Source organism: Helianthus annuus, chromosome 16 (genome assembly GCF_002127325.2).
Source record: "Helianthus annuus cultivar XRQ/B chromosome 16, HanXRQr2.0-SUNRISE, whole genome shotgun sequence".
Taxonomy (NCBI): Eukaryota; Viridiplantae; Streptophyta; class Magnoliopsida; order Asterales; family Asteraceae; genus Helianthus; species Helianthus annuus.
The window spans coordinates 32,986,545-32,999,059 of NC_035448.2; the positions used below are offsets into that span (position 1 = coordinate 32,986,545).

General features: G+C 40.0%; 1 non-coding gene across 1 annotated transcript; it reads right to left on the reverse strand.

Annotated features, from left to right (window-relative positions):
- Nucleotides 1-10,761: 10,761 nt before the first annotated feature.
- On the reverse strand, nucleotides 10,762-10,868 carry LOC118488497. Its single transcript, XR_004885036.1, has one exon. It is a non-coding gene; the product is annotated as a small nucleolar RNA R71 (small nucleolar RNA).
- Between the last annotated feature and the right edge of the window lie 1,647 nt (nucleotides 10,869-12,515).

A 12,515-nucleotide genomic window follows, 5' to 3' on the forward strand; every position in this document is an offset into this window, starting at 1 on the left:
TATAATTATAACGCTACGTGCTTACTTGTTATGCTCTCATTAAACATAATTACCGAATTACTTGGTTATACTATGATTATACTATTGCTTGATTGGTTGGTATGATAACCTATTATGTGTATGTGCATACGATCTCTAAACAACTATATGCACTCCCCGAACAAATAAGACCTGACCTAACCAATCTTCTTCTCAGAAGATGTCGATACAAGGGAACATCGATACCAACAACCCTCTGCCGACAACAGCAGAGTTAGAATTATAAGGGCGCATCTCACAGGCCATCGCACAACTCGAGGCCCTTCGCTCTGAACACGGCGGAGGTACCTCAGGAAATAATCCACCCAGCGGTTGCACCTACGAGCATGTAATAGGTATGTATGTAGACATGTATGCATGTATGTATGTAGGTATGCACGTATGTAGGAACGTACGTATGAATGTAGGTACGTAGGTTTGTAAGCAGTTATGTGTGAACGGATGCACATATGTAAGTATGTATGAAAGTATATACGCATGTATTCAATGAAATTGAGTATTGACGATAATAATAGTGTGCCTTGTGAACGAAGTGTAACGCAGGTACAATGAGAAAGTCTCACCACGGAATGTACGATCAAATGGAAAGCTGGGATGTAAAGAATTAACGGAACAAAAAGTAAACGTGAATAAATCTTGTATGTTTATAATGCGTACTAATGTTATGAATTTAATGTGGTGAGCGCAGGTAGTACGAGTCATGAGGATCATCAAGGAACAGAGATCGAGGATCGAGTCACTAGTGAGATTGTACGGGAACGTTGATGTATATAATGTAGTAAACATAAGCTATGTTTCTACTTAGTAAATAAGTCGATTGATGGATTTATGTGAAAGAGTTATGTTAAAGTTAATTTTTAAATAAGTTAAGGTGTTTATAATGAAAGAAAGTTTATGGCTTGAACTTCCGCTGCGACTTTTAGTCAAATACGTATTAGGGTCTTACAAGTTGGTATCAGAGCCCTGGTTTGAGGGAATCAAGTACGAGAAGGTAGGTACTTGAACTCAAACCTATGTGCTCTTGTGATAAGGAACCTGTACAATCCATGACTCGATCAAGATCTAAAGGTAGAAATGGTATGAAAACGTATATGTATGTATTCATATGGAGAAGCTAACGGTTTGCTATGTGCAAGGTAAGCTTAAAAGTTTGGAGAGGATGATCCGTGAATGCAGTCTAAGGTGGATGCTAAGGCAGTTAAGGATGCGAATGGACAGACGGACCCCAGGTACACAATGTTGATATGTACGGGTACCGTTGTTAAAAGAAAAAGGAAGAAGTCTCCTTGGGAGGGTAAGTACTAAACGGAAGACAACGATATTGTCTTGGTAAAATTTAAAAAAAAAAAATGTAGCACGAACTGAGACCCACTAATGCGGACATAAGGCGATGATTACCTGATGGCACGGAATTAGTATGTGAATTGCGCACCTGGCCAGTACGCAAGAAGCATATGACATTCGTGAGACCGTGGTAATTATCGCAGGTGTGTCCGTTAGAATTGGGTAGCAGGTGGGCGTGCGGGTGAAGTGGGTAGTAAGGCTCTCGGGAAATTGAGAGTACTATGTAGGAATGAAAAGTATGAGTGATAAAAATGAAGAATGTTGAATCCGTAAGAAAGTACGGATCAACAGGGTATAAATGAAATGTTTGAATCCGCGAGACGGATTCAAAGAATGAAAGGTGTAAAATGCAATGTTTGAATCCGCAAGATGGATTCAAGGAATGAAATGCAGAAAATGATATGTTTGAATCTGTGAGACGGATTCAGCACGTGTAATGAATGAAAGATGTGAATGGATGATGTAAGTGAAATGTTTAAATCCGCGAAAAGGATCTAAAGTACGAAAGGAATAAAATGTATGAATGGTATGTTTGGAACCGCTAGACGGATTCAAAACATGAAAGCAATAAAAGGCATGAAGGTGACGTTTGAGTTCGCGGGACGGATTTAAAATATAAAAAGGATGAAATTAGTCCACATCACAATGTGTCGACAGTTTGACCGTGGTTGTGTCAAACGAGTCATACGGGTAAATGTAAAGTAATAAACAAAAGAATGATCGTAGTGGGCATGCAAACCTAAATTTTAAAGCGAAAGAAAGAAGTTCGAACAAGTTATGTGTTAAATGTGTTAGTAATTGACTCTTAGGAGTCATAATGAATTACGGGCTACGACCCGGATAATGATTTAAGTACGAACAAGAAGGGTAAGTTTTGTTAAGAATACCGAAATGATGTAATGAATGTCTTTGCAGGTAAGCATGAATGGAAAGAAGTATGAAGAGTACCTCAATACATCTATGGTAAGTAAGAAATGACAGTCCGACCTGGAAAGGTCAAACTGCAAAGGTTGATGAAATGAGGAACCAGAATAAAAGAATTTCATGTAAGGAATGAATTGCGAAATGTGTTAAAGTTTGTACGTAGGACGTTGAAAAAAAAAGGAAATATAGGTGAGTAATCACCTAGTATAATGAATGCCCGAATGAAATGTGCTAACCGCTAAAATTTTAGATTATAATGTTAGGAACTATTGATGTGATGAAACCAAATGAATTGGTGGAAGGATGTGCACGGGCGAAAGCGCATTACGCGGATGAATGAAATCTAGCCTGGTATGGCTAGTACTCGGGAAGAATGCGGATCGGTCTGGGTTGCGGATCGTCGATTGATGATATGAGATGAGGTCAGTAAAAAGTTTAACTTATGTTAGATGAGTAAGAATTGGTATATCGAAAGTCTATGATATGCGTATAATGATACGTCGACCCTTCTATGAAGGTGAAATGTAAGTAGAAAGGACTTTAGTAACGGGATGATAGGATTTGCTCGTGGTGAGCAGAATGAAACAAGGTATATGATACAATAATAGAATGAAATAAATCACAAAAGTGAAAATGACACTAGTAAGGGCTCTGGATAAGTTTCTGACCGTTCCTGTGTTTGTGAAGGTAAAGGTTGCTTAATTTAAGAAAGTAGGGACAAAGCGTACAAGTATACTCAATTATGAGTAAAATTTTAGCCAAGATCGTGAATATATTCGTATTGTATTACGCACTCTAAATGAGTACAAAGAAAGGAGGGTAAGAGTAAGAATGAGCAAGGTTTCGGGGACGAAACCTCTTTTAAGGAGGGTAGATTTGTAACGCCCCAAAACTCGGGTCTAAATATTTTATTTGGACATTTTATTTGGTTGGCATAAGTAAGTAGGATTTATTAGTTAAGTGGGATATTTCACAAATAACCAAGCTATCTAACTTGGTTAGATAGTGTTGGCTATCAATTGAGAATGGAAAATAATGGGGGTTAAATAAATAAGAGAGAACATGAGGGACTAAGGTTGCCAAATATGAATCTGAATTTAATTAAAAACAAAATCTCACACACACTAGATGGGTGTGTGCGTGAGAACGATCAGGGAGAAGAAAAAAGGGGTGAAACCCTAGTTCTCAAGAAAGCTTCAAATTGACAAGGAAATTAGGCTCAAATCCGATGCATGAACTCGTTTTCTTGATGATCTAGCCCTAACAAACATGTGGTAAGTTGTATTTTATGATTTGATGATCTTGCTATGAAGTGGGTTATGGTCAATCCATGAAATTGTATGAAATTGATCATGTAGATGTGTTAGAATCACATTATAGAACATGAACTATGCAAGATTCTAAGTAATTTGATGATTTTGGATGAAACCCACTTGTGGTAGTGAAGATGATGATATGGATAATCATGCATGTTCATTTGTTGTGTAAGATTGATGTATGATGTTGTATGTAATGAGTGATGGTCAGTTAATTTGGGTATAGTATGAAAATTACATGATTCTAGTGGAATTTGATGATCTTGATATGAGTTAGTAAGAATTTGCAAAGAATGCTTGTACATAATGTTTTGTTAGTAGTACATCCGCCAAGTGTTCGATGAAATGCCTAAGAGAGCAAAATTTGTGAAATTGTATGAAAGTTATGGGTAATTATGTATAGAAGGTGCTTATGGTGTAGCCATTAGCAAAATAATAAGTTAAGTATGCTTAAGGTGGAGTCATTATGAGAATTCGGATTTGAATGTATGGTTTGGTAAAATTATGCATTAGGAACTTGTACCTTATGTCCCAATGATGTAATGCTCGCCATATACTTTATGCATTTGATTCATGGTGATTGAGAGCAAATGTGTACGAATATGTGATGCGTAGTTTATTGATAAGTGATAATGTTGGAATTATGTCGTGTACATATGTAAGATGATAATTTGATTGTGCGAATGTCGAACAATGCGGTTGTCGAATGTAGAGTTAAGAAAGCATAAGTATGTGTATATTGTGTAAGCGACTAGGCGATCATATAGTTGTATGTGTTATACGACATTATGTATGAAATTAATATGATGTCATTAATATGATCTAAGTGGTTGACAAATCATGTCGTATGCGTGTTAGTGGAAGTCAATGTAGATAAGAGTTGGAAAAATGTATGTTAATATGAATAAGTATAAATACTAACATTATTATGGCATGACGGCATGAAAGAATAGGAACCACACTAGCATGGACCAAGCATGGAAGGCCAACGGGTCAAGATGAGGCAAGGAAGCGGTTATGAACACGGATGCACAAGGTAAGTGATTTCCGTAATCACTTCGTAGTACAAGTAAGTAATAAAGTGTTGTAATGAATTAAATATGATGTTTGAGGTCAAATATGTGTTAAAGTCTTTCGTCGTAAATGATGGGTTTAAGGTTGACCAAAATGCCCATGATGGGTATTTTGGGGTAAACGAACTTAAAAGTGGTTTAGAAGCAAGTTATTCGATTAGAGTAATGTTTTGGACAAGTATGGAAGTGGGGATGATGGTTTGGTCAGTCATAGACCAATTAATGCGCGAATACCCTTAACGGGTCAAATAGTTAGAAAATAGTTAAGTCGAATATATGTAAGTTAAGGATTTCCGTAATCCGGAGGTAAGATTTTAAGTTCATATGATAGAATGTGAATTTACAAGCATGTAGGAAGAAACGGGAGGTCAAACGGGTAAACGGTTCAAAAGTTACGTGCGTTTTAGTGCGTACGGACGACGTAACGAACCTGCAGAAAACTGCAAAAAACTAGAGGGCGTCGCCGACGGGTAGGGTACCCAAAGGTGGGATCCTAAAGAATATGTAGTAATATGGTACCCAAAGGTGGGATCCTAAAGAATATGTAGTAATATGGTACCCAAAGGTGGGATCCTAAAGAACATGTAGTAATATGGTACCCAAAGGTGGGATCCTAAAGAACATGTAGTAATATGGTACCCAAAGGTGGGATCCTAAAGAATATGTAGTAATATGGTACCCAAAGGTGGGATCCTAAAGAATATGTAGTAATATGGTACCCAAAGGTGGGATCCTAAAGAATATGTAGTAATATGGTACCCAAAGGTGGGATCCTAAAGAATATGTAGTAATATGGTACCCAAAGGTGGGATCCTAAAGAACATGTAGTAATATGGTACCCAAAGGTGGGATCCTAAAGAACATGTAGTAATATGGTACCCAAAGGTGGGATCCTAAAGAATATGTAGTAATATGGTACCCAAAGGTGGGATCCTAAAGAATATGTAGTAATATGGTACCCAAAGGTGGGATCCTAAAGAATATGTAGTAATATGGTACCCAAAGGTGGGATCCTAAAGAATATGTAGTAATATGGTACCCAAAGGTGGGATCCTAAAGAATATGTAGTAATATGGTACCCAAAGGTGGGATCCTAAAGAATATGTAGTAATATGGTACCTAAATGTGGGATTCTAAGTTAAGAATTTCCTTAAGTAGATACGTATGAAGGTATGTATGTATGTATGTGTGAATATAAGTGGTATGTATGAATGAATGTATGTATGTATGTATGTAGGTGTGTATGTGGGTAGTATGTGTATGTGTATATATATATCCAAGTGAGTATGTACGAAAGTGTGTGCACGTATGTAGGGTTGTGAGAAGGCATGTAATAGGTATGTATGTAGACATGTATGCATGTATGTATGTAGGTATGCACGTATGTAGGAACGTACGTATGAATGTAGGTACGTAGGTTTGTAAGCAGTTATGTGTGAACGGATGCACATATGTAAGTATGTATGAAAGTATATACGCATGTATTCAATGAAATTGAGTATTGACGATAATAATAGTGTGCCTTGTGAACGAAGTGTAACGCAGGTACAATGAGAAAGTCTCACCACGGAATGTACGATCAAATGGAAAGCTGGGATGTAAAGAATTAACGGAACAAAAAGTAAACGTGAATAAATCTTGTATGTTTATAATGCGTACTAATGTTATGAATTTAATGTGGTGAGCGCAGGTAGTACGAGTCATGAGGATCATCAAGGAACAGAGATCGAGGATCGAGTCACTAGTGAGATTGTACGGGAACGTTGATGTATATAATGTAGTAAACATAAGCTATGTTTCTACTTAGTAAATAAGTCGATTGATGGATTTATGTGAAAGAGTTATGTTAAAGTTAATTTTTAAATAAGTTAAGGTGTTTATAATGAAAGAAAGTTTATGGCTTGAACTTCCGCTGCGACTTTTAGTCAAATACGTATTAGGGTCTTACACTGGGGGTGCCTTAGCTTTAGTGTGTTGGGTGGAGAAGACGAATAATGTTTTACGATTGAGCAAATGTGCCCCAGAACATCAGGTCGCGTATGTAGATGGACTATTTGTAGATGGGTCTCTGTCATGGTGAACTTTCATGTTCAGGCAATGGGCGAGACTACTGCGAATGCTTTGACGTGCGGCGAACTGAAAGAACTAATGCGTAAAAGATATTGCTCTAGGGCAGAAGTCCAGAAGTTGGAAGCCGAACTATGGAACTTGAAAATGGAAGGTCCAAAGATAGCTGAATATGCGCAGAGATTTGGCGAATTATCACAAGTTGCTTCGCGTTTGGTAGAACCAGAATCTAGGAAGATCGAACGTTTCATCGGGGGACTGGCACCTCAGATTCTAAGCCTGGTAACAACATCTAATCCTGGTAACAACATCTAAGCCTTCAACAATCATCGAAGCAATCGACATGAGCGTGGCACTCACTGAAGAAGCGATTAGACAAGGAAAATTTTCCACTCCGGAAGAGAAAAATGAGACTCCTGAAGAGTCATCTGGGGATAACAAGAGAAAACTCGTAAATTTCAAGAAGGTTACTCGGGTGAGTAACGAGAAGAAGGCCAAAAAGGGAAAAGACTACATGGGTATCCTACCTAAGTGCGACAATTGTTTATGTTATCATGTCGGGCGACGTAAATATGGAAAATGTGATAACTGTGGTAAGAGGGGGCATCCTAAGGAAAATTGTAGGCAAGACACTGAACATAGAAATGGAGGCCAAGGTAGCAGCGAAAATCACGTAGAAAACAACGACAACGACAAAGGCAGGGTGAGTGACAAACAAAAACGTGCCCCAGGTTGTCTTAACTGTGGGAGCAAGAAGCATTTCAGAAAATACTGCCCTAAGAAGAATCAGGCACAAGGATAAAAGCTAAGTAGCAGAACTAGGGGAGCACCAGGAATCCAAGCGTGGGTATCGGTACGTCCCATATTACTCAACGTTATGCATCTATGCTGCTAGATACTGTTGCAAATTTTAGCTTCGCATCACTAGAGTTTGAAAGTATACTTGGTTTAGTAACAAGTGTGTTAGATAATCCGCACTTGATAGTACTAGCTAATGGGAAGCTAGTAGAAGCCAACGATGTAATTGGAAACGGCAAACGTGAGTTTATGCTTATTCTACTGCCAGTTGAATAAGGAAACTTTGACAAGGTAATTGGATGGATTGGTTGTCAAGTGATCGAGCGGAGATTGGCATCCGCGTCCCAATGGCGAACGAAGTAACGATCGTGACTCATGAAGCGGGGTACGCCTTTACAAATTACTAATTGCTTTAAGGCACAAAAGTTGTTGCGAATAGGATGTGTTGCTTTCTTGACTCATGTCGTGGACAAGGGAGTTGAAGGACCAAAACACGAAGATATTCCTGTGATAAGGAAATGTCTTGAAGTCTTCCCCAAAGACTTGCCAGAATTATCTCCTCAACAACAAGTCGAATTTCGCATCGATTTGATTCCAGGCGCCGCGTCTGTAGTTAGTTGATGTGTGTAAAATGCAACATATAAATTACATCAAATGAGGCATAAAACTAACCCTTTTTAAGTACTAATGTTGGAAAAAGAGTGTTTTTGTCTTCCTTTTGTCTTTTCAGGATTAAATGAGCTCAAATTCACAAAAGAAGCAAAAAGACAGCTAATTTTAACATAAATACAAGAAAAGGAACAAAAGTAGACTGCCCGAACCCTCAACGGCATCCTCCCAAGCAAAGAAGAGAAAACAGAAACCTGAACACGCCCCGTGCTCAGCCAGCACGGGGCCGTGCCCAAGAAGCAACAGAAAAGACAAACCTGTAGAAGCTTCTATTGCCCACCACGGGGCCGTGTCCATTGAGCACGGGGGCGTGGCGAAAGTACAGCAGGCGCATTAATTGTAATTGCGAATTACAATTAATGAAGAGAGAGAGTGTCAGACGGGCACAGGGGCGTGTCCAGCGAACACGGGGCCGTGCCCAGCCTTCTGTTCAGCCTATAAATAGGAGTGCTTGGTTTCATTCCAACTCATCCCTTGGCACACCACCTCTCTCACACTTCATCCACCACCCACCACCACCATAACACCATCATCCACCACCATCATCCATTGTCCATCGTAGAGTGTGTGAGTCGTCTCGGGATCCAAGATTGATCGTAAGAGTTCTTGACAATCAAGGCCATGTTTGCCTAAGTCTCTTACATCACTTGGTGAAGACAAGTGTTTAGTATAATACTTTTTTTTAATCTTTTGCACTTTTTATTTGGTTTTGTATTAATGACTTTAATAACTAGTTGCTTATGTTGAAGGTGATCTTTCCTTATCGTTTGTCCGTGGTGTCTTGGCATTATTTTACTGTCTATATAAAATAAAAGATTTTCACCATTCATATCTCCACGGTCTATATGGAGGTATGTTGGCTACCTGGTCGGGGGTTAAGGGAACGGTTTGGTAAGTGTCTTGCCCTTGTTCAGCGTTTAGAGGTCCTGCAAGGGACCTGGGTCAAATTTAGTAGGATCTCCTTCAATGCCCATAGGTATTGGATGGCGGGGGTCCAAACTCTTTGACCCCCTCATAAGTTAACTACTATTAATACTATAACCCGGCTATTTAGGCCTGTATCCCTGCTGACTCAGACTACTTAGCCGAGGGTAACATCACCGCCAAAAGCGGGGCCTACCACAATTTGCATTAATAACTTAATTCATTATCTTCCAATAATCCAACCCTTTAGGATTGTATCCTTGCTGACTCAAACTACTGGGTTGAGGGTAACGTCGCCTTAAAAAGAGGGGCCTACTACAATAACTAAGATAATCTCTTAAACAAGTGCAAAAGTGCGAAAATAATCAAAGGTTATACTAATACACGAGTCGGATCCAAGTGATTCATCTTGTCTATCTGTTTTTATTTTATTTTTATTTTTCAGCATTTAGTTAGTTTTTATTTTCTAGTTTAAAAACCTTTTTCTAACTTTTTGATTTGATTAGACGTTGAGGATAAACCGATATTAAAAGCTCTTGTGTCCTTGGACGACCTCGGTATCTTACCAACACTATACTACGTCCACGATGGGTGCACTTGCCCATATGTGTGTTTAGTGTTAGTAAATATCGTGTTTTATAAATTTAAAACTTGGCTAAAAGTGTAAAAGGGCTTAAAATATATATAAAAAATATAACACACTTCACGCACATCAAGTTTTTGGCGCCGCTGCCGGGGACACAAGGATTTTAAGAAAGTTAGGAATCAACGGCCTAATCATATTTTTATTTTTCTTTTAAATTTTTAGGATTTTTCATAATTTTTCAGCTTCTGCAGAGCTACGCACGGGCCGTGCCTGGTCGGACACGGGCCGTGCCCAGCATTGTTACTGACAGTTTTTAGTTTTCCAAGTTACAGAGAGCTGACCACGGGGCCGTGTCGGCGCAACACGGGGTCGTGTCCAACTCCCAGTAACTGGGATCTGGAAAACAATCACTGTAACTCCGACCACGGGCCGTGTTCGCTGAACACGGGGCCGTGGTGAACCTTCTGACCAGCCTTCTTTTCTGTTTTTATTGTAGGACTTGGAACCCGACGCCAATCCTACATAGTGTATGAGCTCCAGTTCAAATAAGGACAAAAAAGAACCTCTAGAAGAACCCGAACGCTTTCTCAGAAAAAGATTAAAAGCTAAAAACCAAGAGAAAGTTTCGGGTGATCCACCTCCAATGGCGGACCAACGTACCCTCATGGATTATCTACGACCCACCGTAGGTAACCTAGGCGCCGCTATCAATGCTCCGAATGTTGAAGCTAATAACTTCGAACTTCGGCCGCATTTGATACAAATGCTCCAAAACTCCGCAACCTTCCATGGGCTTGCGGACGAGGATCCCCATCTACATTTTACTAATTTCTTAGAAATATGTGATACCTTTCGGATCAATGGAGCATCAAATGGCGCCATCCGCCTCCGAATGTTTCCTTTCTTACTAAAAGACCGAGAGAAAGCTTGGCTCAACGCCCTCCCAGCTGGATCGGTAAACACCTGGGATGAACTAGCCCAAAAATTTCTATATAAGTATTTCCCTGCCGCTAAAACGGCTAAATTAATGACTGAAATTAATACATATTCACAAGAGGACGGGGAATCCTTATATGAAACTTGGGAAAGGTTCAAGGAACTATTACGCAAGTGTCCACATCATGGCCTTGCGATATGGCAACAAGTATCCACTTTCTATAATGGACTGCTGCCACACACAAGGCAGACACTTGATTCTAGCTCCGGGGGACTTTTAGGTAATCGACGCCCGCATGAAATATATAACCAAATTGAGGAAATTGCTCAAACCAATTTTCAATGGCACACCCCCCGAGGCAATAAATCTATTGCCTCGGGCGCCCATAAGGTCGATGAAAGCACTTCTTTACAAGCCCAAATCGAGGCCCTTTCTTCAAAAATAAAAAAAGTTAGAAATGACAAAAACAGTCTCGGTTATGGCTTGTGAAGGGTGTGGTGGGCCACATGAAAATTGGAGTTGTATGAAAGAAACGGACGATCAACAGGAATCGGTAAGCTACATTGATAATAGACCTAGGCCGTCGGGTCCTCCAACGGGCACTTACAACCAAGGATGGCGAAACCACCCAAACCTTGGTTGGAGAGAACCCGGCAATAGTAGTAACCAACAAACCCAACGAACAAACTTTCAACAACCAAGAAATGAGTCACAAAATTTCACTCAACAACAAAGTGGACGAGAAAGGCTTGAAGATACTGTATCTCGCCTCATCTCCGACACTGAAAAGAAAAACTCGGAAAGATTTCTACAATTAGAATCAAATTTTAGAAATCAACAAGCTAGTATTCAAAACATAGAAAAACAATTAAATCAAATAGCTCAAAATTTTGCCGAGAGACCACAAGGCGCATTACCTAGAAATACCGAAACAAAACCAAAAACGCAAGTTCATCTCATCACGCTACGAAACCGCACCGTGGGGCCTGCAGAAGCGCCGCCGCCGACAGAAGAAACGGTACCCCCACCTCTGTAGGAGAAGAACTCCCCTCCGTCACCAGAGCCTACCAAGGCTCCTCGAGTTCCGTACCCCGGTAGGTTAATTCGTCAAAAGACCAATGAGCAATTCGCAAAGTTCGAAAGTCTACTAAAGCAATTGCATGTCAATATTCCTTTGATGTCCTAACCCATATGCCCAAATACTCTAAGTTCATGAGGGACTTCCTCACTCATAAAAAGAAAATTGAAACTTTGCAATTGGTTAAATTAGGCAAAGAATGCTCTGCCCTCGTACTCAATAAACTTCCCCAAAAGAAAATCGATCCCGGAAGCTTCACGATTCCCTGCTCAATCGGGGAGTCCCCCATTCGTAATGCACTAGCCGACCTAGGGGCTAGCATTAACCTCATGCCCTCATCAATGTTTAAAAGACTCGGCCTAGGAACAACGAGTCCTACAAAAATGAGCATACAACTTGCTGATCGATCCATCAAATTCCCGCAAGGTGTCATTGAAAATGTCTTGGTAAAGGTAAGAAAATTCGTCTACCCAGCCGACTTTGTCATACTCGATATGGAGGAAGACACCGAGGTCCCCCTCATACTAGGGAGACCATTTCTTGCCACCGCACAAGCGGTGGTAGATATGAATGACGGAACAATCACCTTGAGGTATGGGGATGTTGAAGTAAAATTCGGAGTTGGGAAGAGAATAGAGGACGAAGACCCGGTCAACTACATGAAGGTTATTGATTCGAGTTTGGATGCTGCCCTCCAACGGTGTACCATGGGATGCCAAGCATCCCACTCAGAAAATATATAACCTCACATTGGGTCTAG